Source organism: Camelus dromedarius, chromosome 2 (genome assembly GCF_036321535.1).
Source record: "Camelus dromedarius isolate mCamDro1 chromosome 2, mCamDro1.pat, whole genome shotgun sequence".
In the NCBI taxonomy this organism is placed as follows: domain Eukaryota; kingdom Metazoa; phylum Chordata; class Mammalia; order Artiodactyla; family Camelidae; genus Camelus; species Camelus dromedarius.
The window spans coordinates 28,498,783-28,526,293 of NC_087437.1; the positions used below are offsets into that span (position 1 = coordinate 28,498,783).

Consider the following 27,511-nt stretch of genomic DNA (forward strand, 5'->3'; position numbering starts at 1 on the left):
GAGACGCAAAGAGTTAAATAAGGTTAGCTCATGGTCAGCATGTCAAGATACGGATGATGGCAGAGAAACAAAGAGAATTCATAGTGAAATTAGGAATATGGGGATCCCAAGGGTCCACAGAGCAGAAAACACTTGAGAAATTAAAAATGGAGATAGAGGGGTGTGTGTGTGTGTGTGTGTGTGTGTGTGTGTGTGTGTGTATGAATTAAAGGATGAGTATTTTTGGAGACTACATTTAAGAAAATAAAAAGGATTTGTTTACTTTAGACTGTAAAATCTCATATGCCTCATACTAGTGAGGTTAGTTTCTGGCATCTCACAAAGAGTCAACATATGTATAAAGAAAGAATTATTAAACTTAAAAAACAAATTATAATTCAAGGACCTTTAAAGTTATATACAAGTTAATTCACTACTTATAAATGTCATTATTATTGATTACTGATATATTTTATTAAAGATACTTTTCATTTATTCATATTTAAACATGGATGTGTAATGTTCAATCACTGGCTTCTTAATAATTGTACAAGCCTGATTTATGAAAAAAATGACAAATGATTCAAGAGAAAAGTGGAGTTGAAAGTTACCTTTTGGGATTTAAGTGACTTGTCAGAATAAAAGATAGAAAAGACAGCAAAAGCTACTTGAAAGAAATCTCATTCACTTTTAAATATCCAAGTTCAGTTAGTTTTCTTCTTAGATAGTTATCTTTCCTTTGCTCTCAGGAATGAAGAGAATGAATTGAGATGTCAAGTGATGGCAATCTTTTTTTTTTTTTTTTTCCCCTTTTCCCTTTTCCTTTTGTTTGTGGTGATAGAACGCATTTTGCTGCTTTTCTGACTATGGATTGCGTAAGGAAGTACTAGTTTAGCTGTCTTTTCCATCAGAGGAATTGAGTGATTCACATTGGTTAATCTTTGACTTATAAAAGGTATCATCTGGTTTTTAAAGTACTGCGTACATCTGGAAAGAGATCCTACTTAACAAGTATCTTGTATTTGTTACTCTTCCTCAAAGGGAAAACAAGTTGACTCTTTCAAAAACTACATTTAGTACTTGTCAACAAAGACTAATTATTCCCCTGATGATTTAAACTTTATCTCCTCAGAATAACACAATTTAAACTTGCCCACCTGTTCTATCATTTGACTTCAGCTACACGTGTAAGCAAGAAATCGTTTTTGCTTCCTTCTTGGTTGACATTAGCAGAAACTATATATATTTTGACCTCATCATTCGGGCAGGACAGATGACATCGCAAGTTTCAAATCATATGACTATGAGAGTGATCCAAGCTGATTTGCTTGCTAATAGATTGCTAAACTAAATTTCAAAAAATGTTCTCCCTGTCTCATGTAATTTTTTTTTAAAGTTGTATTCAGTCCATTTTTTTTCAGTTGTTATTTATCATGAGGTGCTTGGCTGGTTTCTGACTGTCTAGGTGGGACAGATCCAATGGTATCCTGGTAAATGTTTACCAGTCTGCTGCCTGAAAGGGAGAAAGAAAGACCACCTTGATTTGTCATGTTTGCTGATTTCTGTGGTAGAAATACTAACAACGTGGCTCATTTCACACTCCCAATGTGAGGTCCCTGAATGTGGAGGTTTAAAAAAAAGAACTTTTTGTTTATTTATTTATTATATTATTTTATTGTGGGGGCAGGGGGGCTAGGTTTATTTATTTTTGGTGGAGGTACTAGGGATTGAACCCAGGACCTCATGCATGCTAAGCCTGCGCTCTACCACTTGGGCTAGCCTCTCCCCACTCCTAGAATGTGGAGTTGAGAAGAGATGCGCACAGCCCGCTAAGGCCGGCCAGTGCAAGTAGGCTCCACCTCACCCCCAAGTGGTCAGCGTTCCACAGTCCTGAAATCTCCATCTAGGATTTGAGAGAGGCAGAAGATGAGAGATACAGGATGGCGCTCGTTCGCTCTCCTGGTATTGGTGAACGTGATGCCGCACGTGAGCGTGGGTAGGTGCTCCAGCCTCCTCCTTTTATTCAGACAGCAAATTCCTCAGGGATCCATGGTGAATTAAAAAAGCCGGAAGAGGGTTCAGACATTAAGTCAATCATCCGTGTTTTACAGTACCTACCTTTGCTTCATTTGCAGTCAGAGCAGACTCACTCTATAAAACCCGAAGCAGAATAATGCTCTGAGCATATTCCCAAGAGAGATTTAGAAAATTATAATCTTATTGCCTCTTGAAAACATTGGCCTTTTTCCTCTTTGTTCAGCTTCTCCCAGGACACCTGCTTGTCAAATTTCCAGTCGATTCTTTTGGCTTTGTCATGGCAACCAAGTACCTTGGCCAGGGCCCTAATGACTTCCAAATGTTTAATTATCTCTTGTTTCTGATATGCTTGTTCTGTCACTTTTTTAGTATCTTCACTTCTCGAATAGGCCCTTGGCCTGTGCCTAGAATCAGATGCGTATTCCATTACCTGTCTTGCCTTCTCCAGTGTATCTTCCACATCTGTTTGAAGCAAAGGCAGCTCCAGTGTTACACCGTAATATAACAAAACCGTAACAAAAGCCCCACACCTACATCCCACACCCTGGTGGTTAAGATTAGTGATGGCTGAAAATCCTGTACCCATCCAGTAATTATCTGTGGTGATACTGATACAAATTTTAACTTTTTAAAAATTGATAGGATCCAATATAAACAAATCTTTCCCTGCTTATGTCATCCAGATCATTCACTCATCCTGGAATTTCCTTTCCTCCTCCCTTTCCTTATCCCTCTCTGTCCTTCAAGATTCATCTCAGGAATCACCCTTTCTGTGTCATCTTCTCTAATTTGGCTCCTCCTCTAATTCGGCGCCTCTGCTCTCAGACCTAAGCAGGGTTTCCTCTCTTGTTCTGCTCCTTGGGGCTTCCATAGAAATACTCTCTGACCCCTTCTGTGAGTATGTCTTCATTTATTATAATTGCTAATATTTTCCTCCCCAAATTTTATTTTGAAAAATTCCAAGCCCGGCAGAAATTGCAATCCTAGTATCATAAATGCCCACATGCCACTCAAGGAGATTTCCCAAGTAGATTTATGTACCCATATACACATTTCCCCCCCTGAATCCAGATGGAAGTAAGTTGTACACATTCCCCCCTTCTGTTAGGCAGCCCGTACTGAAATCTTCCTGGCCTTGAGTTAATTACAGTCAGTACTTTTTAGAGGCTTATTTCTTGGTTTGTTCATTCATCAAATATTTATTAAACAGCTACCGTGTAGAAGATGCTGAGGATGAACTTTGAAGGTTTCAATGAAGAGATGGCTGGACTATAGAAAATTTATATACTTGGAGATGGTTAGCTCCTAAGAAAAGGATAAAATGTTACTGTTGTAAGTGGGGAAAGGAATCCATGTACCCAAGTCTGTGAACTTACCATCATTCATCTGTTCACTGACTCTGTCAGTCAGTCACCAACATGTACTGTCTGTTATATACCAGGCACTGTCAGGGGCTCTGAGTGTTTACAGAGGAGTCTTCTTCCCTGTAAAGAATCCAGTCTCACACCGGGGACAGAGAAGCTCATCAGATGCGAGGGAGTCTGCTCACTGATGGAGGTCCCCAGGATACCATGGAAACAGAGGAGAGGGAAGCAGGGCAGGCTTCCTGAGTATTTCCAGTGATGCTTGAGTAGTAATTTGAAGGATAAGGAGTAAACGAGGCAGATAAAAAGAGAGGAGCACGTTCGAAACTAAAGCATCAGTGTATTTCATGTCAAAGCACGAAAAAATACGAGATGTTCCAAGAACTAATAGCAGTTTGGTATAACTGGAGTGACAGTTGCCAAGGGGCAGTTATAAGATAAGAGAAGGCACAGGGCTGGAGGCTAAGACCCAGATTATGAAGGACTTCATCCGTTCAACCCGAGTTGAATCTTTACTTAAAAGCTACGGGAAACCACTGAGTGATTCAGGTGGCATAGTGATAGAGACCAGATTTGTGTTCGAGTAACCTCGTCGTGAAAAAAGATTGTGAAAAGGATAGCTCGTAATATTTTTAATTTGGGCACACTAAATATTGCTGTAATAGCTAACTCAAAGAGTAAAAGTAAATGAATGGCAGGGTATGTAATTATTGTGCCTTTAAGAAATTGACCAAATGATTGATACCTCAGCCAATATCTCTTACCCAGAAGACAATTTTATTTTCTTTCAGACGTTTTCTCTTGAGATAACTGACATCTAAAATGTAAAAAGAAAATGTATTGCTTAGAGCAAAGAGTTAGTAGTCTCTGCAGCTCATATTGCTGCATAAAAGAAAAGGTGGGGGCAAGGCGGAGTCACCATAATTAGATACCTGGTCTTGCAGGGGACTGGAAAGCATTTAAAGCATTTTATTCCTTGCTGCAAAGCTCTTTCTGTTGAGCAAATGAGTAGGAATTCATCAGTGAAAACATGACAGTGATTCTGGAGATTTTATAATTGATGTAATGTTTTGTTTATTAGGCCAGTTCGGCCTGATTGATTTGCAGATTGCAGCAGCTCTGACAAAGCCCCCGTCGTTCACATTTCTGTTCTCTGGATGCCTTGCACTGTGGATCCCCTGGCAGGATCAATGGGCCTCAAGATTGTGTCAGAGATCACATTTATAGGGATCATTTGTGGGGATGTTTCAAGTCTGTGACATAGATTGAAGGAACTTATCTAGCTGTATTCCTTTAGAATAGCACACTGCATTTGTTTTCAACTCTTTCAATCAGATAGCATAGTTCTTCTGTGAAGGTTAATGCCACAAAAGAGCGTATCAACTTGATTTCTGAAGGGCATGTTATTAAATTAGCTTTCACGTAGACCAGGGTTTCTCAGCCTCTGCACTGTGGCCATTGTGGATCTGATACATACTTGTGGTGGCCACTGCCCTGTGTGTTGTGGGAGGCTTAGCAGTGTCCCTGGACTCTACACACTAGTGGCCAGGAGCAGTTTTCCCTCAACAACCAAACAGTTCTGACAACCAGACCTTGTCTTCAGATATTGTCAGATGTCTCCTGATGAGCAAACCTGCTTCAGAACCATAGATGTAGACAATTAAGGGTTAAAATGAAACAGACAAAAAAAGTAGTTCAGTGATCCTTTCCATGGACTAATTGCATTTATTCATTTTTCAAATATATATAGCTATATTGATAACAATATAGATAAATATTTAAATATAATGTTTTGGTACTTTACTGAGTGCTAATTTAGAGAATATCTCATAGAATGAACAAATCTGAAATATCTGTGGAATTGTCTAAATTAATATATATGTGAAGTTTCCATAATTTAAAAATAAATATAGAGAGAAAGGAAACAATCACAGAAAGATGTATCAAAGTATACAGATGAAGTTCCATAACAAGTTCTATATTTTTACATAATAATAGCAAAATTAGGGTTAAATCTGTAAGAGTATAACCACAAAAGAAAATCCTTTTTAGTCATGGTTTATAATATTGGGCTTACACATTTGTTTTAGGATTTCATTTTTAGCCACATATTTAGTATTTGTTTACTTTGAAATGTTATTTCTAATACTTGAAAATAGCATTGAGAGATAAATTTACATTGTAATGGAAATTTATACATAGACGCCAAAAACCTAATCTTTGTTAAAATGTTAACAACTCAATGTTAAGTGGATAGTTTGAGCCACAAGATACCAAGGTAAGAGGTGCTGATGTAAGGATTTGGTAGGGATATGCTACTATCATGAAGCTGAATAGAACTATTAGAAATCTTCTAGCTAAATTCATAGAAGACCAGTAAGTTTCAAAGAAAAGGATGAAGGAAGTAGATACAAGAATAAGCCCAATGAAGTTACTTTTTGTCTTAGCCCAGTATTAACTATTTCTAGCTTTTTTTTCAATAATTTTTTACCAAGTGCTGACTATATGCCAAGCATTTTGGTGCCAAGTTCGACGCCTACAGTTACATGACTTCATTCATTCTGTAAAATAGCTCACTGAAGCACGTATTGATAGTCCCATTTTAGAGATAAGAACACTAAGAATTAAATGTTTAATTGTAGTTGGTTACTACCAGAACCAGAGATTGAGCCTAAATGCTACAATTTTTTTTAACTGAATATATTCAGCAAGCATCTAAAATGTACCAGATACTTCGCACTGAAGAAAACACGTCAGTTCCTGCGCTTTGCAGATAATAGTCTTCACTACATCACCTTCACATTTCATTCTGTTTCATGCGTTTTCTGAATTATAATCAAGCATGAGAGTCACCTATCACATGGCTCATGGCCCTGGGGAACTTAACCTGTGTTGATACAGTAGCTACATTCCATTGAAACCTTTGCTATAAAGAGAGTATCTGTCAGGTGATTTTTTTTTTTTCCTATTCCCACAATGTATTTTAAATTCAAAATGCCCTAACTCTTCATGGACAACTCCTGGAATAGAGTTCCTTCTTTCTCTAATTTGATCACTAAAGTTATATAATTGATAACAGACCATAATATCATCTTTTTTTAGAATTTTTTTATGTTTAAAATTACTTACGACCAGAGACATCTGTGTACAATGTCTCTATAGTGTGACTTACAATAACTTTGTGTTTTTGTTATCTCAGCAAGAGATCACTTGCAAGGAGACAATGTCCCCTTTGTGATTTCTAGTCAAGCACTGCATGCTTTTACATGTCTAGCATATGTACAGCATGGCCGAGGTCAGGAAGGATAAATTCATTGCATGCCTACTATCACTCCAGAAATTCACCTCCAGTATGAATTGATGTGGAAGTTGAAACCTACCTGACATCCCAGATCATATATTAACCAGATATGTCCTCTGAATTGTGAAAAGAAAAGCTTTAAGTGCATTATGTATTTATGGCCTGAAGTGACCCATTAGTGAACAGATGTAATTCGGAAGTAAAAATCTAAGTATCTTAAAACTTTTTTTTTGGAACACATTTATAACAGACTGTTTTCTGAACTTAGTCCTACCAACATGATTTAGCTTCTCATAAGATATTTTAAACTAGTTGTCTAGTTTTGACAAAAGCTTTCAACCTGTGAGGGAAAAAAGTCAATCAAACACGGTGAGAAAGATTGCAAAAGAACAGAAAGTGATCTGCTGTTACAGTGGTGAAAAGGAATCCAGTTTGTTATTTAGTGACTTCTCCTGCCTTTTTCTTGGCATAACTACTTTTGAAGTTGTAAGTAAAGATCCAGGGCGGACCGTGTTAGGAGCTTGGCTGCAAATGTGTTAGCAGCTCCGTGGAAATGGACTGCGCTACCTGAACACTGAACTGTCTTCCGTGAATAGTCTGAGTTCAGCTTTTTATAACCAACCCCTCTTTTGGGAAGTTCTTCAGATGATACCAGTCACTACATCTCTACCACTGAATTTAGGATGGTTGTAGGCAGCTTGTTTAGAAAGCATTCTACTATACTAGGGATTTACAATACATGCATGTCATATCTTTAGTTAACTTAACACCCATAAAATACATGTTGAGATAAACTTCCTGAAGAGTAATCCAAAAACTGTACTGTTTAGCAGTTTGTAAGTTTTGAAAGTAAAATGGATATGTGGCCCAAACAATTTTCTGATAGATTTAATAGTTTTGTAGTTCCTTTCATTACTTGGTGAACTAATGAGAAATTATAGCATGACTTAATCTTTTCAAGTCTCAGCGAACAAAGAAATAAAATGGTTGAATGTTTGCTATTTTCACATTGCTTCACAAGGCAAAGTAACTCATTTATTAATACTGTCATCATTCATTCTCTCTGATGTCTTAAAGCCTTTCATTTTCAAGTTTTGATACCTCAAATTGGATGAATGTAATTGAGCCTTAAATTTAAGCTCAGTTCATCTTCCCTAACTAATACAGAGATAGCTCAAAAGATATACTACCGACTAAGTTGGTGATGTTAAACTGTTAATTTTTTTTCAAAAAGATAGAAATAGAATTTGAAAATAGAATTAAGGAACCATTGCTTAACTTTACTTTGTCTTAACAAAGGTTTGTAAACAACTGATGCAGCCTTGAGGTTGGCATAACAGAGCTACATCATTTTAATTAAACAATTCTGTTAATTATACAATTATAAACATCTTTTAATAAGCTGAAAGTTTATGCAGGTTTTTTTTTTTCCTGGAACTTCCAAGATTATTTTTAGGGACTTTTTCTCTTCTGAGATATTTTACTAGCTTAAAAGAGCAAGATATCTCTATCACAAATACATGATCTGTATGTACATGTGTATATAGAGAAAGAGCAGGGGGAGGGAGGGAGGTAAATGTTTGGACTCAGATATAAAGGAATCTTTCAAAAGTGTAAACAAAGCAGCCTGTGCCAGGACAAACATGTGAAAGAATGCTAAATTTGCTACAACCTAGGAGGAAGACAAGACTGACATTCCATGAGCAAGCCTTCCATTTCTTTAACTGTGAAATTAGGTGGTTAATTAACACTATTTCTAAATGCTATTCCAAGTCAAAGATTCCACAATTATTTATCAACTGCAAAATTCAAAAAGAAGACGACGAAGAGGAGTGGTCTCAGCGACCACAGTGGAGCTGAAAAATGTTAACTAGGTTTATAATCTTAGCCAGAGGGTTTGTTGCTATTTGAAAACCGAGTAACAACTTTCCAACCTTGAATTTAATTGCCATCAGAAGCGTCTTATTCTGGTCTTAATCGACCAATGTATCTCTGATTTCAAGACAAAATTTTTAGAGAAAGTACACATCTTTTATCCCATGTAATTTTTACCAGTTGATTTTGATAGCACTTAATTTTACTCCATTTCAGCCCATTTTTCTTCTTCTTTTGCTGCGTGAGTCATCTTGCCGAGCTCTGCAGAGTATAAATGTAATATCCTCAGCACCTAATAAGCTGGCAGATACATTTCCATTTGAATGTAGATGTTATGGAAAATTTAACTGAATTCGGCTATAATGCTTCACTTACTTTTAAGTGGTCCACGTTGGAAGATTAATGAAAGACTCTTTCAGTTTATTGTTACATTTTGGAAATGCAGCAGTGTGATGCTTTGGGAGGATAGACTATGACAGGTGCAAGACTGAAATTTAAACACGTAGGCATGATGAGGAAGCACTATCACAGCCATTAGGAAGTGCCAGTCATCCTTGGTGGCTTTACCATTCCTTATGAAAATGAAGGGCATCAAAATAATTGCTTATTAATGTCAGTTATTTTGGATGGTGAATTAAGACAGATTTTCTATATAGATCATCTCATTTGCTCTTCATTAATGGTCAAGTAATAGTTCGCAGAATATTAGACATTAATAGTTCGAGGTAGCAAAGATAGACTAAAATAATGCTAAAGTGATTTGGTTGATTTAGGGAAAGTAGTGATTTAATGCAGAACTCCATGTTTATTTCTAACTAAGTTTTTTAAATGAAGATTTCCGAGCATATACAGAAGTGGAGAGGATAGTATAATATATCATAATCCGGTGTCAGCAGTTTCCAGTATTTGTTAATCTTGTTGCTTCTATCCTTCCACTTTTTGGGGGGTGTCGTGGTGGGTGGTGGGCTCGAATATCATTTCTTGTGTAAATGTTTTAATATGCATCTTTTACATAGAAAGACTTTTTAAAAAATGAGAATCTCTTTTCTCTCTTCTTCTGTAAAAACATTTAAGGTTAAAGATAACCATAAAATAGAAGACTAGACCAGCTATAGAAACAGCACTTGTCAAGTCAGCCTTTATTTTAAATTTACTATGTACAGTGATTTATTATTTGAAAATTACCCAATATTTAAAAGTCCATTGAAAGACATGTTTAGTTTTAGTTTTTGTTTTTATAAGAAGAGGGGGTTGGAAAGAGAAGGACCATTTTCATTATTTGGATAATGGGCACATGCAGGTCTGATGAAAACAAAATGCTCTGAGGCAGCTTCAGCTGGAAAACATCTGTACCTCCTTCTGTAATCAGTGTCAGCCACCAGCGTCTCCCAGCAGCCCTGCAAGTGGCCACTTCCCAGCTCTGTTATAAATCATTAAGTAGCCACACTAGAGTGGCTTTAACCCGTAGAGCTGACAGATTTGCCTTGGCATTTCCCTTACATGGCATGACCATTCAAACCCGGGTGTCAAATTGCAGTCAAAGGAAGCCAGCTGAAAACCGGCAGGGTGTGATTGCCAGGAAAGTGAAATTGATGTATTACTTGTGGAATAATCTACATAAACCTTACCAGACAAGAAGAAAGTGTTCAGTGTGTATTTGAACATGGAGAAGTAATTGGAAAAAATAGAGAAGGTCTTCAGGGATGTTGGAAGTATTAACAAGGCAGATTGCCACCCCATCATCTCCACCCACCACCCACAGATCCTTTCTTTGCGTTCTCATAGGTCAAAAGAGGACTTGTGAAGTGGGAGCAATTATTTTTTCCATGGACAAAGAATTGACTTCATCACGTTATTTCTTGGAACGTGTCTGTTATTCTTATATCTTATTTATATGACAAAGAAGTATCTTTTAGATATGTACATTTTAACACGTGGAGGTTATTAGCTCCTTCTGAGAATAGTTGTATTCTGCAGTGCATGAAGATAGTTTGCCCCCAAAGGAATTATTTTTCTTCCTCAAGTAAAGCTTTGATGCTATAAGGCTCCTCTTGGCAACCTGTTTTTAGCTCTTCTCACAATGAAATGTAGAGAACTGAAGATTAATTCCATTGAAATCATTAATGCACTGCAGTATGTAGATTATCAGTTACTCAAGATAAACACCACTGATTACTGTTGAATTACACATACAAATATTTACAACATTCTGGGTAATGAATTCACAAAAATAAATAATAATTATAATAATAGAGACCTCGTACTCAAATTTCCATATATTTCTTGAATCCTGAAAGGAATATTTTCCAACAAGTTCATACTGTGGTATAATTTAACAGGGTTAAGAAACATTTGCTGTGCAATGTTAACCACAATTATTTCCCCTCAGACTTCAGAAAATCTAAGTTTAGATGTCAATCCCTTGTTTCCTAGAGATATTTCTACGTATTTTTATATTCTTGCTACAGGATACATCAACATATTCATAATTTAGTAGTTTGAAGTGTAATATGGAATCATATTTTATGGAGTTCTTTTACATTTCAGAAACAATTTTTAAATTGACTAAAATATTTAAAATTTAAAATGTAGGCTTTTTTCCTTAAGACTGTAGTCTGTTAAACTGTTCAGATGCATACAAATATTTGACTCAGATGTCTTGGAGGACTATAAATTAAATCACACCTTAATTGTTTATCTCTATTTCAATCTTTTGTTTTAATACAGTGATATAGTTCTGCCTTTTTAGTTGGAATCTCTTAAATTGGAGTTTCTTTGAAAGTGTTGTTATTTGCGGTTCATGCCTGAAATATGAAGCTGTTTCAGAAGCAGAATGAAATGTTTATGGCAGATAAGACTTGCTGACTAATAGTTGTTGGAAACTTTCCACTTGTCAAATTGTTATGTAGATGATCATATATTAGTTCTAGCTGAGAGGAGAGCTCAACCCCCAGGAATCTAAAACAACACTTTGCTGGCAAAGAGTGAGTTTGTAGGAGTAAGAGCTTGTGTGAAGAATACAGAAGCATCATATGATTTACCCCAGTTACACCTCTTAGCAGATGATCAGAGGGGCGCAGCCCTGAATGTCTTCTTGGAGAACTCTGGCTCTGCTGCTCCACCCTCAGGTCTGCATCCCGCTTCGGTTCCCCATTTTTTCCTGGTTATGTTTGTTTCCCTGTTCCTCACTTCCTTTTTTCCCTTATCTTCCCTTTTCCTCTCTTTCCCTAGACTCAAAATGTGATTTGGGGTAGGGGTTGTGGTGGGTGAGTCATTTGCCAACTTCCTGCTACTTTAAAACAAAACCCAAAAACCATGGCAGTGAGAAAAATACAGCAATAACAGTGAGGCCCTGCCAAGTAGCTGAAAGATTTACACTGTGAGTAAGAAGCTATTAATAATGGTTATATTCATTCCTTTCCTCAAAGGCGTCTTCCTTTTTGATAAGATGACATCTACTGGTTTTAATAGAATTGTGTTCAGATTTGATGCTTTTAAACATTAGATTGGCCAGGTCTTTGTTTTTATGAGAGCCTCTGAATCTGCATTGATTTGAAAGAACCTGCTACTCTCACCGGCAAGAGACCATCTGCAGAGACTTGAACTTGTAGCTGGTGAGGCACCGTGGCTAGCAGAGTGGTCACAGAACCCAAGTGAAGAAGTTCAAACTCTGACACCTGCACATATCAGCCACATGACTGTTAGCTAATTACTTAACCTGTTTATATTTCAGTTTCATCGTCTTTTATTTGGGGGCATTAACAGTACCTACCGAACAGGGGTTATAAGGGCTTAAATGAGCGAGTACATACTAAGCACTTAGAACAGTATTTAGCACACATTACATGAAGATAAATGTTGGTTGTCAGCATGTGTCCAAAGAGAAATTATTGATGGAAATAAAACTTAAGCTATGATACACCTCCGTGTATTTGGAGGTCACATTCATGATTCAGAATCTTTGGCAGTTACTTGTTTAGAATTATTTAACATTGAATAAATTAAATATCTTCTACAGTGCCATAAATTTCCTTTAAAATCAGGACTATCAGTTAGTTTATTGTTTGATAAAATGTGCAGCTGCCAAATTCTGGGAACAAGGACAGAGTATTTTAAGAATATTTTATCTGCTTTTGCTCTCCAAATGAGAGGCAGAAGTCTACGCATTCCTATAATATTTGTCCATTTTAAGTGTTCTGTTTTATGACAGCTAAACCATTAGGAAATAGCTATAACATAATGCTTGTTTTTAATGCTGTTACCTCTCCAAATTTACTTAAACATTTAACGGTATATTCCTACCTGATATTTATATAATAACTAGACAGCATTTTGCAAAACTATTTTAAAATGTACCTGTATCATTGCTTTTTCCTGTGAAAAATTTCTTCTTTGAAAAATGTGGAAGCTTCTCATAATTCCAGTAGTATTGAGAAATCATACGCAAAGTACTGTGTTACATCATCATTCGAGTAGTTTTAAAAATGTGTGTTTGTAGTAGACTAAATGTCAACTGTATTTTGGTTTATAATATGATTATCCTGCATGTTTAACATATACTGAATAACTTAAAACTAGGTTGCGAACAATGGCAATTCAATAGAAAAACTTGTATAGGAGGTTGCCACTGACACTTCTGATAATTTACCTCGAGTTTTTCTGTTGAAGACCATAGCAAATTGACAGAATGTCCACTGAAACAGGAATTCCTATCATGTAGCTCTCTCCTTACTGTGAATATGGCTATTTCTGAAACTTTTTATCAAAATATATTATCTTTCACTAACTGGTAATCATTAATATTGGCTAATTACAGCATTTTCCTTGGCAGTAGAAACCAGCTGTGGATGCATAAGAAAATGGCTCTTCTTAGAGGCTTAAATATTAAAATCATTTCAGCTTTTCTTTTAAACTTTGTTTTGATTGTGCTGTATATTTTTGGCAAGATGTAGTTTCCTCTTGTGGGATCATTCCGTATTGCTCAGAATTGTCTTCATTAGATTGACTGGAACACAGGTTTTCTAAATGACATTTTAATAATTGCTACAAATAAGCAGAGAAGAACCAGGAGGTTGTAATGGGATGGTTGAGGTTTTTGTTTGTTTCTTTGTTTGTTTGTTTTGTTTTCTGATTGTTTTGAGGTTTTTAAATTTGTTTTATTTTGGCTTTGTTTGTTTTTGTCAAAGAGTCCGATGAAGATGGGTTGAAGTACCCTCCTCTGCTCCCTTTCAGTTGGTGAAGGACTGTAATTTCCTTGACACAGACTGAGTCCAATGACAAGGATGCTTAGACTATCAGGCAATTAAAAGGTTAATAGGTATAATTTTATTTACCCATTTAAAATTCTTCTAAATAGGTATAATTCCTAAAAATAAAATAGCTTAAACCCACAGACAGCTATTCCCAACCTGGATGAGTTTATATTTCTAAACCACAAAGCTCTCTTCTTAAAGATTTCTAGGCGTGAAGATTTTTATACTGTTGTTCAGTGGTACATTTTAGGTTGTATAACCCTGAGATCAAGAAATTTTCCTATACGATTCATCACTTACTATGTTCTCTGTGTTTGAGAAGTCTCCTTTTGTTAGAGATTTGAAGTTTAAAAGATGCGTCAGAAAGTATAAAAATAGGAAGTGCCCACAGAATCCAACATTAACAGTTGTAGAACATATTGGTCCTTGAATGCCTAAAATACAGTGCCTGAAATGATTAGCGGAAGAAAGAAAGTGGGATAATTTAAGAATCTGACACTCTCCTTACCTTCCAAATTGCTCAAGTTGGACTCTTCTCTTGTCTAAACTCCGTAGGTCTTCAGGTTTAACTGGCACTGAACCAGACAGAAAGGAGAGAAGACAAGGGACAGGAAACCACGAACATGGATGGAAGAAAGTTCAGATTGTTAATTGATTACTAGGTATAAGCCTCGAAAGAGATTTTGAAAGAGGTTTTATAGCTTTTGCCTTATCATCCTTGCCCCAAAGGCTTGGCTAAACATACTCTGAGTATTGTGAGCTTGAATAAGTAGTATTTCTGATATGTTAATACATTATATTAAGCCCTTTATGTAGAAGTTGCTACATTTTCACATGCTGCATTTTAGTATGGCTTTTACGTTTTCCTGTATTGGGTTTATTTTTAATAATTTATGAGTGTTTATGCACTTTAAATGTGTATATATTCTATTGCATATTTCTCTAAGCATTGAGTACTATTTTTTCCTTCTGAATATTGGTGTTTTTGTTTGGCATCACCCAGGAAGACTCTGAATAATCAAGATATTAATAAGCAAATTCCAAGTTAAGATTTTTTTAAGATATTAAATATATATATATATACCAGAGCATTTGAGAAGTACTCAGTAAATAAAACAAGGGTTGGGGGTAAGAGAAAATAAACTGGCTTTGTGTCAGAAAATACTTCCTAGGTTTTAGACAAATCCAAATGGCAAAAATCATACATTTTTTTCCCAAACTAAGATTTTATAACAGATATTTTTACTATAATAAGTTTTATATTTACATTGCATTTACATAAAAGGCAGCTCTAAACTCTGCCAATATTAAAAATTATTAGTAAGAAAGCAAGGATTGAAAGTTGAACACAGCTGGATTTGGGAAAATATGTGCAAATATGGGTATATGTGAAGGTAGCAGAAGTTTGTAAATTTCCTAACTAGAGCTATGTACTTCACATGTACCATATACTTTAGGCTGGACATAGGAAAAGCTCAGGGCACACTGAATTAGTAAGTATCTTTATTTGCTGGAAAATAAAAATAAAAGCAAATTCTACCCATAAATGCATACTATTTTCTTAAGAAAAATTCATGTCTATAGTTTGAACATTTAAAACTTTAATACACTGTAAAAAGATGATGACATTTTGATTGGCTACTTACTGAAGTATTATAGCAGAGTAGAATAAGGAAATATGTCCTGTGCTGTTTACTAGAAAATCATTTATTGGAAAATTCACTTTGGAGATGATGTAGTGTATTTAATAGCAAAATTTAATTTTATTTTACTTTTCTACATTCATATTTCTGTGAAAATTGGTCTTAATTTAATATGCAAATAATTATTCTTTCCATTCACATGTTTATTTTCTCATGTGTTACTATGTAAAGGTGTGTTGTTGTCTCTCTGATTAAAAAATGTGATCTAGTTTAGCACTGTAAGTTGGGTGAGAAAAGACTAAAGTTTGTGTTCCTCTAAAAAGCTTAACTTTGCAAGCTAAATAGCAGAGTCGAAGAGGTTGAAGAGGTTCGTTATTTGATGTCAAACAGTTACTTGATTGACTTATTACTTTGTTTTCAACTGCTCTTTTGATACCCTCTCCTGCTTCAGTACAGGGATCATATTTTTTGAGGCCAGGGACATATTAGGTATTTGGTATATTTGTCAATTGATTTAGAAACAACCTTCGTGTAACTAAGCAGTCATAACACGCTCCTTAGTGACCTAGGGAAGATATATTTAGACTTGTTTAGCAAGCAGAGGTGGTAATGTTTAATCAAGTAAGCAAATACAAGTATGAAATAGTTTGCCTTTAAACCCACTGGGCAGTAGAAAGAGTCAAGTGGAAAACTAGCTGACAGCTCTTACCCTGTTTGTCTCACAGAGAAGTTAAGCTGAATGCCACTCAGACAGTGACTGATTAAGGGAAAGGAAACATTTTTCTTTCCTAAAATCATACTGTGGAATCACAACTGTAAGACTGTTTTGCATCTATGATAGAATCCTTGTCCCTTGCTGTGATGTGTTAGGCCACGTAACATTTTTAAGAAGGAACAAAAGCTGGGAAAATGATACATTGTGTTAGTAAGAAGACCTAGAGAAATAATGGCAGTGAGACTTTCCTACCCCTTTCCTAAAGCTTCAAGTAATTTGAAGTATGAAAAAGAAAATGAAACTTTGAAAATCCAGAATAAATGGGAAAATGTGGTTTTTTAGAGGCTCTTTCTCATTTTTGTAGTACTTCTCCTATCCATGGATGTTACTGGATGTGTATCTCAGGCAAGTAGGCAGGCTGCATTTTAGCGTTCCTACGTTCATGCTTTTTAGTTTAAAGGTACTAGTCCTTAATGACAATATAAGTGGGAGTTGGACAGGTGCCCTTCGTGTTCTGTTATCTCCTCTTATTACGTTAGGCAGGGGCGAGCTCTTATTTTTCTTATTTTATTTTTTTAATTTTATTTATTTATTATTGTATTATTTATTTTATTTTGGTGGGGGGGCTAATTAGGTTTATTTACTTTTGGAGGAGATGCTGGGGATTGAACTCAGGACCTCATGCGTGCTAAGCATGCACTCTGCCACTTGAACTATACCTTCTCCCCTTCTTATCTCTTAAATTCAGATTTTGTTACCCTGACACTTTTTGAAACTTTGTTTTTTTGTCATAGCATTCTTAGTGCTATAACGCTAATTTACGTTGTATATCATTCCATACTTAGTCAGGGTTTTCCATGTATTGTTGGTCCCCCATAACATCTCTTTGGAGGAGTGGGTCTCACCTGAGAGAGAGTGGGGCCATCCTTCTAGTCTCACAACTGGGAGAAGAGGAGACCTGCTTGATCTCATCTCCGGACTCAAGAGGTGCGTGAGACAAGGGCTCTCTTGGAAGGTAGTACTAGCGTTTTGTTTTGATAGATGTTTCCACCAAAATTTCTCTAAAATCTCTCTATAACCCACTAAAACCTCTCCATCAGACTGCTTGCAGAGAATGATTTTGTGCAGACGGACTTGCTTTTTGGATTCTTAAGACGAGTGCTATTTTCTGCAACCAGTGGAGCTTGGATTCTACCTTAAACCGGGAAGTTGCACAGAGTTCACAGAACTCCTGAAGGAGTTCACAGTTTGAGTGCCAGTATTCAAGGGCCCTAATATTTTATGTTAATTCTACATGTGCAGTTTCTGGAGAGCTAGTCCATAGCATAGAGGGGTGTCTGTGACCCTCCGCAGCTTACGTGCTGTTTATACGCCCTGTACAGAGCCAGAACGTACTCTGAAAATAGCAAACATCTGAAAACTTTGGTTATAGAGAAATACTGTTTCATGAATAGAGAATACATTAAATTAGATTAGATGAGCTGATGTAAAGGAGCCATTGTAACAAGATCAACAAAGATTTGTTATCCCTGTGGAATGGCTGTCGTGCAGCTAATTCCCAAGTGGCCACACTCTGGCTGTTTTTGGAGGAACCCTCTGGGCACTTCTGCATTGTATTGATACTGAAACCGAGAGAGGGAGGAACACTTTTCAGAACGTACATGTGTTGTGATATATTTCAGGGTCCTTTTGCCTTGAAAACTATGTTACTGTCGTGTTGGAAAAATAACACCTAACAAAAATTAATTTGGAGAGTGTACCTTTAATCTGTGACTAAGAGAATTAACAATTTCACCTTCCCTCGCCCCTAAGTAAAACCCATCCTGTTGAAGGGAGTTTGAGATTTACTATTTATTAGATTTATTACAGATTTAGATTAAATGAGGGTTTGACTTTGTAACCTGTGTTAGTTATTTTGGAACAAAGTGACTCACATTTTCATGTTAGTTTTCAAAATATAAAATTTAAATAATTTGTATCTGATTACAGACCCCATATGCTTAGTGTACAACAGAAGTTTAAAATGTTTTATTTTAAGAAAAATTACATTTGGGAGAGGGAGGTAGGTGGAGATAGGCTACAGCAAACTCTGCCTGGAGGAAATACTTCTCGGAGAAGAAGCTACCAGTCATTATTCTTTTTATGCATATATTAGGGTATATCAAAAACTTTTAAAAAGTCTTTTTCATATATAAAAAACCCTTAATCCCCAAAGAATATTGCTCCTGGGTTTTTACCTGGCTAGAGAATTACACAAAAATAATTGAAAATATAAATGTACAGTTTGAAAAGAATCTCAACAAAATTCAAGTTGAGTTTTAGAAGTTACATTTTAAGAAAAAAAAATCACACTTTGTTGTCAATTTAACGACAGAACATCGTGACAATACCCTCTGAACAACATATTTTAGAAAAAGAAACTAAACAACAAGTAGATTACAGTCACAGTGTTTAACATTCTTTCAAACAGCCTGATACGGTACTGTTGTTGAACCAACTCAGATGGCCACTGAAGCAGGTTGTTTACAACATTCGCTGGCAGGTGTGGAGTTCGTGATGATGGCTTTACAACTTTTGATTTTGAAACGTGAAATCTAAATCTGCAGAGGACATTCTTGCTTAATAAAACAGGCATTCTTTTGTGTTGCTTTGGAAATGTCTAATTGTATGAACCTATGCTGCCAGGAGTTTATAATTCCAAACTTTGTACCATCAGGTAGGTTGTTGTCCTCAGTTGGCCAGTCATTGATCTGAGCATTGCTTGCAGATTTGATTCGTTAGTGGGCATGTTCTCGTAGAACTTACTTAGATAATTACTGTTTACTCTTTAGGCCTGAAAGGAAGATCAAATAATGATGGCATAATTTTCAGAATTATTTATGCGTTTTATGTAATGCAAGAGAGGTTGCCTATCTTTAGTAGAAATCTCAGAAAGAGAAGTCTTATTTGTTCTGTTTGAGATGTGATTTGCATCTTTGTTGCAAGGTGAAAGACAAATAGTTTCAGGTTTTTTTAAAAAATGAATTCGTAAGATATTTATATATGTGTGTGTGTATGTATATGTATATGTAATATATATATATATTATATGCTTTTTTCCCCAGTAATATAGCTCCTTCTTGTATTTAGACCTTTTTTAGTTTAAGTCCTTTAAGAGCCATTGTTGCCTTAAATAAATACGGTGCTCCCTAGTTCTCTTTGAGGGCAGAAGAGAATGTACAACGGGAGGAAGAGGGGAATTTAGAGGACTGGTACTCTCCTGTGCTTTTTAGTTCAGATAATCTTCTCTGATTAAAATATCCTATTGTTTCTTAGCAACTACTGTCTTTCATCTTAAGTATACTCAAAATCTTCATAGATTTCGTTGATATCAAATCATACTATTTCTGGATAATCAATGGTATACGATATTAATGTATTAATTAAATATTCTATTTAGCATCTTCTCATATACTGGATAATTCTACCCACAACTGATGAAGGAATATGTACTTTAAATTTTCATCCATCATAGGATGAGGTCATCTTATACAATGAATCAAGTCACATCATGATAGACTGATCCTTTCAAAAAAACAAATTTTAAATGTGTCACTCGTTTTTTAGGCTGATATTGAAATGAGTACAGACTGGGAACTACATGATAGAATTTCAACAAAACATTAATTTTTATCTTGTGGGTCGCCACCAGAAGACTAATAGCACTGTGTCCTGAATTCTTGTCATGCACTATGTTAGTAAAACAGTAATAAAAGTGATAGAGTATTTCACTATTTTATATCCTGTGGCTGGTTATGGTCATCTGGCTAGAGTCTAACCCATATTAATCCCTTGAGTAAACAGTCAGGAACATTCAATGATGTACTTAAAATACTTTCTAACATGTGGTATTTAGAGTGTTTGGAATGTCAAAGGATCCTTTGTAATGATCTTCCCCTTGAGTAGTTCAAAAGATATTTTTAAAGTTATTTTTCAAAGAGCACAGTGTTTGAAGACTTTAAGAAAATATAAATCTAGTAGAGTACTTTGGAAAAAAAACAAAAAAAAAGCTCAGTTCTAGAAAAAATTTCACCCGGCACACTGAAGTGATGTATTAGTCAAATAATCTATGAAAAATTCAAGAAAACAGAGTACGTGTTCATTTTAGGTTGAGAAAAGGAACTTTTATTTTTTCATGAGCAAGAGAATGCATTTGATGCTCCCTTAGGGAGCTACACCCTTCTCTATAATTGTGTTTTTCACATTTTATGTTCAGATGTAAATGACTGAAGAGAAAGCATAACGTGTTCAATTTTTTTCATAGAACATATTAAAGCCTGTTTCTATGGCAACAACTTTTAATTGGCAAATCCCATTCTGTCAGTACTCTCAAGCTTATTTTTCTTGGGTACACTGAAAATTGTTAGAAATGCTTCACAAACTAAAAGTTAGATTGGACATTGTTCTTTGGCATGAACGATGTTCACGGTCAAGGATTTATTTTATTAAATAATCTAACTATATTATGCTTGTGTAATAGGTTGCTGTAGAGATGATACCTCCTTCCTGACACCCTGTTAAGTGTCGAAAAACCAGCTGAGGAGGATTGGTACAGACATTCAGGCTTGTAAACTAAGAATAGCAACGTGTGTGTTTGTTATTTCACACAGGTGAAGGTGGCGACTGTCTTACCTGGCCGAACAGAGTGCAAAAAATTTAAATCCTTTGGGGCTAGGGTTCAGACTTTTAAAACAGTATATCTGTGGTTCTATATGGCCTTGACTGTCATAGTATAGAGTAGATTGATTTATTAGACACAGACAAAATTTGCAGCTTGCTTCTCATAAATTTTATCTCTTGAATCAATGTGGTGCAGAATTTTGAAGCAGGTATTGGGTAAGTTGGATTTGGCTACCGCAGTGTTATAAAAATAGATGAAGTAAACAGACGCAGCAGGCCAGTGCAGCTTGCATTTTGAACTCTTCTGAGACCCAGTCTAACTTTAATAGTTTATAGGTCTAGAGAGAAAGAAATGTGAATCCCTAAGGTAATTTTAATATTATATAATGAAGGAAGAACTATTTTATAGCAAAGAATCAGGTGCTGTTATCTGTTATAATTATTTCAGAGAGCTTTATCTGAAAGTTTCAATTTTTAAGCTATTCCAGTCTGCTGTGTATTTTTTTTTTTTTTTTGCCTTTGCTATTTTTGTATCACTGCGGTAGCATAACCCTGTACCAAGTACAAGACAGCAATGCAGTTGGTGTTGAATGTGAAAACTGTTATTAAACGAAAGCTAACAGCAGATCCTTGGAAGGAAAGAAATTGTCTACATTGAAGACTTGCAATTTTAAATTTGTCTTCTAAAAATTAAAATGTGAAAGGAGTAAAGTGATACTGTATATTTCCTCCTTCAAAGCTGTGACTTCATATAGTCAGAACCAAAATATGTTTAGTCACTCTTTTTAATTATTCCTCACTATTGCAGATTTTCTGTAAAAGTGCTCCTTTCTCATATATCATCTTTGTCTCTTAAAACTGTTCTCATTGCATTTTTGGTTAATAAATGACTTTGTTCTTTTCATCAGAAGTCACAGAAAGCATTTATGTCTGAACAGTTCAGCCTTACCTTGATAAAAATACAAGTGTACCCTTCTAATCCATATGTTTCCTAAACGATTATAATTCTCATAGCTTTATAATTACATTTACATAGAAAACAAATTATATGTACCTGCTATCTATATGCACGGTGTGTATATATGTATATGTACACTTATGTATACATGTACATACACACATATATACCTATATACACACACACACAAATACATGCATGCTTTGGGGATAGATTTGACTATCTCCGGTAGCCTAAGAAAAGTGATCAAAAGGGTATTATTAACTTATATAAAGAGTGATAACTCAGCTTATCAAGGCCATTCCATAAATGAACAAGAAAAGTGAAAAGTAAAAATAGAAATTAGATGGCCTACAACTCCCCGTACGATGCTGTATGTTCTCTGAGCTGCAAGCCCTGAACCTTGTTTTATGGGCCAGTTGGGTTTCAGTAGACCCCATATATTCTTGTAGTTTTTGAATATTTGGGAACAGTCCCAAAGATTCATCACATGTAATTGACTGTATTGGTGCTTGGGTGGAATTGCAAGTCCCATGCTGTGAGGGAGCTTGATGCCTCAGTTGGGGAGGGGGAGGGCACCTAGTTGGCCAGCCGCCCACCACGGTGTGTCCTGTTGACTTTACATGAGCAGCAGCTCTGATGAAGTGGGGCATTTCTGTGTCGAGGAATTTACAAAGGCCTAGAGGACATAGTCAAGCTTTAAACTATCAAGGGTCTTTTTATATCAGTGCTATAGAAATAGAATTTTAAAAGTGAAAAAAAATCTAACAAAGATTAGATATAGTTTTTAGCTCTTCAGCTTTTATCATTCTAGAAGTCCAAGTTTCATGACTGAGTGAAGGAACATTCCTCTCTTACCTCCTCTCTACCCTCAGCTCCTGTCCTAAGTGCGTCTTTCTTGGCCGTGGGTGCTTCCGATGCACAGCTCCATTCCCACATCTGCCTCCCTACATCCGGTCCAGGGTTTACAACCTGGAAGGTGTATGACTAGGTACACTATGGGAAGATGGTTAGATAGAAGCAGGCACAGAATTTTCTGGGAAAGGACCAGTAATTCTGGGTTCAGGGACCTAGCAGTTGAAGTTAGAGCTGGAAATGCAAAAACGTCATTGACGATATTCTGTAGGTGTCCACTAAGTACTAATATGATAATCTGATCATCTACATGTAAACTGTTTACACAGATATACAAGTAAATGAATTCACTAACTAAAAGAAACCTTTATTACATGAATTATGCTCTAAAGTAAGGGCAAGGGAGGAAGGTGGAGTTGTGGTAGAGTAATTCCTGACTTACTGGAAAAGATGAATGTAGATATTAATAAGTATTAATAATGAACTTTTTCTGATTTAGAGCCTAATTTACTTTTATTTAATCCTGCCAAGTTCACATGACGTATTTCATAGACCTTGAATGGGGATTAATCTCCATATGTGCCCTTTATGTATGTATATACATGCATCTCTCTGTATATACACATATCCATAAATATGTCTTCATCTCTCGTATATGTATCTCTCTTTCTACCCACACACACACACATAAATGGTGATTTAGTCTGAGATAAGTTTTTGGAAATAAAATGCCGTGTCTTCTCTCTTGTAGGGGAGAAGCGCACCCAAGTTGCTGTAACACTGATACTGGAATTCTTGATTCAGGGAGAGGGTCACCGGGCACAGGCAGGAATGCCCTTGTCCTGCAGCCTGGAGCGGCACAGGCCTCGCTTACCAGAACGGTGAACGGAGGCCCTCAAAATGCACTCATATGAGAGAGAGACTGGAAAGCTTTCATCTAACAAATCAAGCTAAAATAACAAGAGCAACAACTACACTCCACTGGTGTTTTCTAGGTGCTAGATATTGGCTTTACGTAAATTTTCATTTGAATCCCCATAAATCACATTATCAGGTAGATAATATGGTTGTTCTCGTTTTATTGACTGAGGACCAGAGGTTGTAAGTGGTACCCCCAAGGTCAGAGGGTTGGTAAGTGGCAGAGTTGGACTTTCAACCTGAATGTGTCTATCTGCATTTTGAACTCCCACTATTAAACACGGACTCCTTTATCAGTTTTAAAGGAACTTCACAGTATAATATTACCCATATAAAGGTGATCTTTCTTGGAGAAATGACACCTTTCCTAGAATGGATAATGACGGTTCCAAGTTTGAAGTATGAAGTCTCCCTAGCTAGCAGCAGATGTGTTATGTAACCTTTTAAGCTTCCCTTCACAGATTTCTGACATTACCCTTCAAATTTCTGACCTTCTTCCCACATTTCCATTTCTTCTTCCAGCTTCTCATACCTGTAAATCTTCCTTCTTTGACCTTGTCATTTGCATCTGAAAACTTGGTTCATACAACTTGCCTGAAAATCCCAAGGGGAACCAAAATTCTTCTTGCAGCTCCAGAAGACATTGGGGAGGAAAGCTGACTAGTGGGGGACCTAATTTTGGGTTCTTCCTTATTCCTGGCGCGCTTAGCTCCTGCCTGCCGTGGTTCTGTTGGTGCGGCATTCTGATAAACACATGCCAGACATTATTGCAGTGATTCTTCCTATACAAAACACCTTGGGGTAATTTAAGATGAAAAACAGAGTATACATGAGAGATGAAAAATCAAATTTGATCAGCAAAGTGCTGAGTTCCTAATTGGCAGCTGTGAGAAGTAGCATACCGTTGCCTCAGGCTTGCTGTTATCTGTTTGTCTATCCCCTTCCCACCCCAACTCATACGGAAGCACATTTTACAAATTCTTATGAACGCTTTCCAATTCTATTTTGGTGGGAAGGACTGAGTTTGCAGGGAATTGATGATAAATTATTGGCACTCTCTTAGCTTCTATCATCTGAATGAATTGCAAACCGTTTTAAGAGTTTCTTTTACTGAGCATGGGTTATGAATACAGGGAGCATCATTAAGTCCTGTCATTTTGTAAAAGAAAAAAAAGTTTATATTATGGAGAGGCAGTTGAGATTTATAAATAGCAAATAATGGCATTCTTTTCTCTTCATATAATGAACCATGAACAGAAATATCAACAAGTGGTCCCTAAAGATGGGCTTTTTGTTTTTTTAAATACTTGGGTAACGTTGTATCCATATTAATATGCAGTTCACTTCTTATTGTTACATAATACTTCTATTAAAAATTTCTGAGCATCTTTCTGAGATAAAAATTGAGAGCTAAAATTGACATGAGACCCATTTTAGTGGTAGTAATGGGGGCAGAGTTCAACAGAGCGAGCTTTCTGTACATATTTACATTTTATGTGCTATGTCAAAACTCAAAAAATGAATGGAATGCTTTTGAAAATTGGCATACTTCTCCTACTTCTGCCTCTTTGAGTAAACAACTGCCCCAGAAATTCTGCCTTTGTTAAGTAGCAACGAGAACAAAACATTCAAAGCGTTCATGTTTAATTTTTGAATAATGTATCTCTCCTTTAGAGTTTCTTCTTAACAAATCCTTTTCTATATTTGGCACAATTATGTAATAGCCGTAATTGGGTGAGCCATCATCTTGGGGTGGGAAAGATACACATGAAGAAGGAACATACATTATAAAAGCAGCCTTTCAGGATATTTCCGTACCTTGCCAATACCCGCACGTTCTTATGAAAGGTAGCTACTCCCACTTTTTGCAGTAATGTAAGGGAAACTTCATAAAAGATGCAAAAATATTCCTGAGAACTCATCTGAGTAGAAAATCCCAAAGCCCCTTTTTCTGTTTTTAACAGGAAACATGCCTGTGCAGATGGCCTGTTGAATTTTCCAGCATTTTAATGCAATATACAATTGATTCCCTTAGATCCTAAGTGTCTAGAGTGGTTCTGCCTTAACTCTTCGAGGTAGCTTCTAAAAGGAGCCCACAGTCTCTTGCCCAGATGCCGCAGGGAGTTAACAGAACTCCTGTACATAAACATCCCTGTTCTCCCCACCTGACACGTACTGGTCTGTCTCCCTGTCTTGCATCCTCTCTCCCTCAAATCCCTTCTCCACGTGTGCCTGCAGAGCTCTGAGATCCTGGAAAGCAACACTCTTGTGTTCCCACTAGAATTCACATGGAAGGAGCTCACGGTCATTGGATAGCTTTTAAATCTGTTACGCAGGTTAGAATCACAAATTATCTTGCAGCTAGAATCTTTCCTAGGGGATATTTTGATGTTCAAGACTGATCCCAGGTCCCAGAGTACATTTAATGGGCACCGTAATTCCAACCCTTTCACTTGCCGGATGTGAACTGCCACAAAATGGCAGCAACGAGCTAGAACCCTGGAACCCTCGTGACCTAGTAGGTAAGAAAGCCACCGACTTACCTCCTCAAGAGAATGAGTGGTAGACTGGAGCGCGCGTCCTGTCAGGTCCGAGAGAAGAACCTTCGACCATGTTAGCCCAACTTTATGTCTCTTCTTAAGGTTGTTTCCCACCCATGTCTCCTATATCCAGCTCTCTTTACTAATTAGAGTTCCATTTTTTATTTCTTTCTCTATCCTGTATTATCCAGCATGATGATAAGCTAATAGATACACAATATATATTTATTAATAGATAGATGTTAAAAAAGGATATTAGCAAAACTGTGGATACAGTTTCTTCTTTCCTGTGTATGTGCAGTGGTTGGCAGAGTGAATTTGAATGTTATACGTAGTTCCCCAGTTCTTTGTAGAAATTGTTTTCTCAGAGGAGTCATTTCTTTCTCAGCCCTCATAGATATTATCACTTTTAGTAGGAGGTATAAAATTGTTTTAAATAATTTTTTCTAAGAATCTCACTGAAAAATGGTGTCTAATTTATAGAGCTTTTCAAACAGTTATTGAGAGTAACCAATTTAGTATGAATCTGTTTTTTTTTATCACTGACATTCAGTTCATCCTACATGGTTTTCCAAGATGAACCTACAGCTTTTAAAACCAAGATTATCGGCTAGATTTTCTTCACAATTTCCTCCAAAGTGAGAACCACACTGAGACCTTTATAGTGGCAACACAAATACTTTGGAGCAAAATTGAGTTTTTCCCAAAGGGTAACATAGGCAACTTTGTTTATGACTTGCAAAATGTCATATCAATTCGTGTGAAATCCATAGTATAACTAAATGTGTAATGTGGTGACAGCTCTGAGAAGTCTGTCTGACTGACTCGGTGCTTATATACAATGAAAGGAGTCCTCTAGAGGGGTTTTTGTTTTTGTTTTTGTTTTTTTGGGGGGGGGGCTGCATTGTAAACACCACTGGCTATTTGAATTTCAACTTGATATTATTTTAGTTCTAAACATAGCCTGCCAAATTTGTTTATACAGTACATATCCATCACTTTAATTGTTCTGTGACTTTGTACAAGTGACTTAACTTCACAGAATCACTGAATCCTCGTCTGCAAAGGGGGAGGGGCACGGTGTTCTCAGTATTCCCCATCCCAGAATTGTTGGGAGGATTATGTGAGATCCGTTCTTTCCTTTATTCAACACTCTGGCTCACTCCAAGCTAGGGGAAGCGAGGCCCCACGTTCATGGATCTTACATCCCTCGTGCAGTCTGTCGGGCAGTGAGCACATAAATAAGCAGCATCGTTGCAGGTGTGACCAGGGCTGTGAGGAGAATAAACAGGGGCAGTGTCAGGTGGAGCCTGGCTCGGGGAGGGCTTCAGTTGAATAGATTATGTTCACTGTTCTGTCTGGAAAGGCATAGACAATAAATGGTAATTTTTTTCCCTCCTCATCATCCATAGTTA

At 36.5% G+C, this 27,511-nt stretch overlaps 1 protein-coding gene across 19 annotated transcripts in view; it reads left to right on the forward strand.

Moving 5' to 3' along the window:
- MBNL1 (muscleblind like splicing regulator 1) overlaps positions 1-27,511 on the forward strand; it is a 190,390-nt gene that overhangs the window by 105,174 nt on the left and 57,705 nt on the right. The window contains exon 1 of one of the 19 annotated variants that reach the window (XM_064492099.1): positions 14,364-14,470. The exons of the other annotated variants lie outside the window; for them this stretch is intronic. The gene's annotated coding sequence lies outside the window, so the exon portion shown is untranslated. Of the gene's footprint in view, positions 1-14,363; positions 14,471-27,511 lie in introns of those variants that run through there. 19 annotated transcript variants of the gene reach the window in all.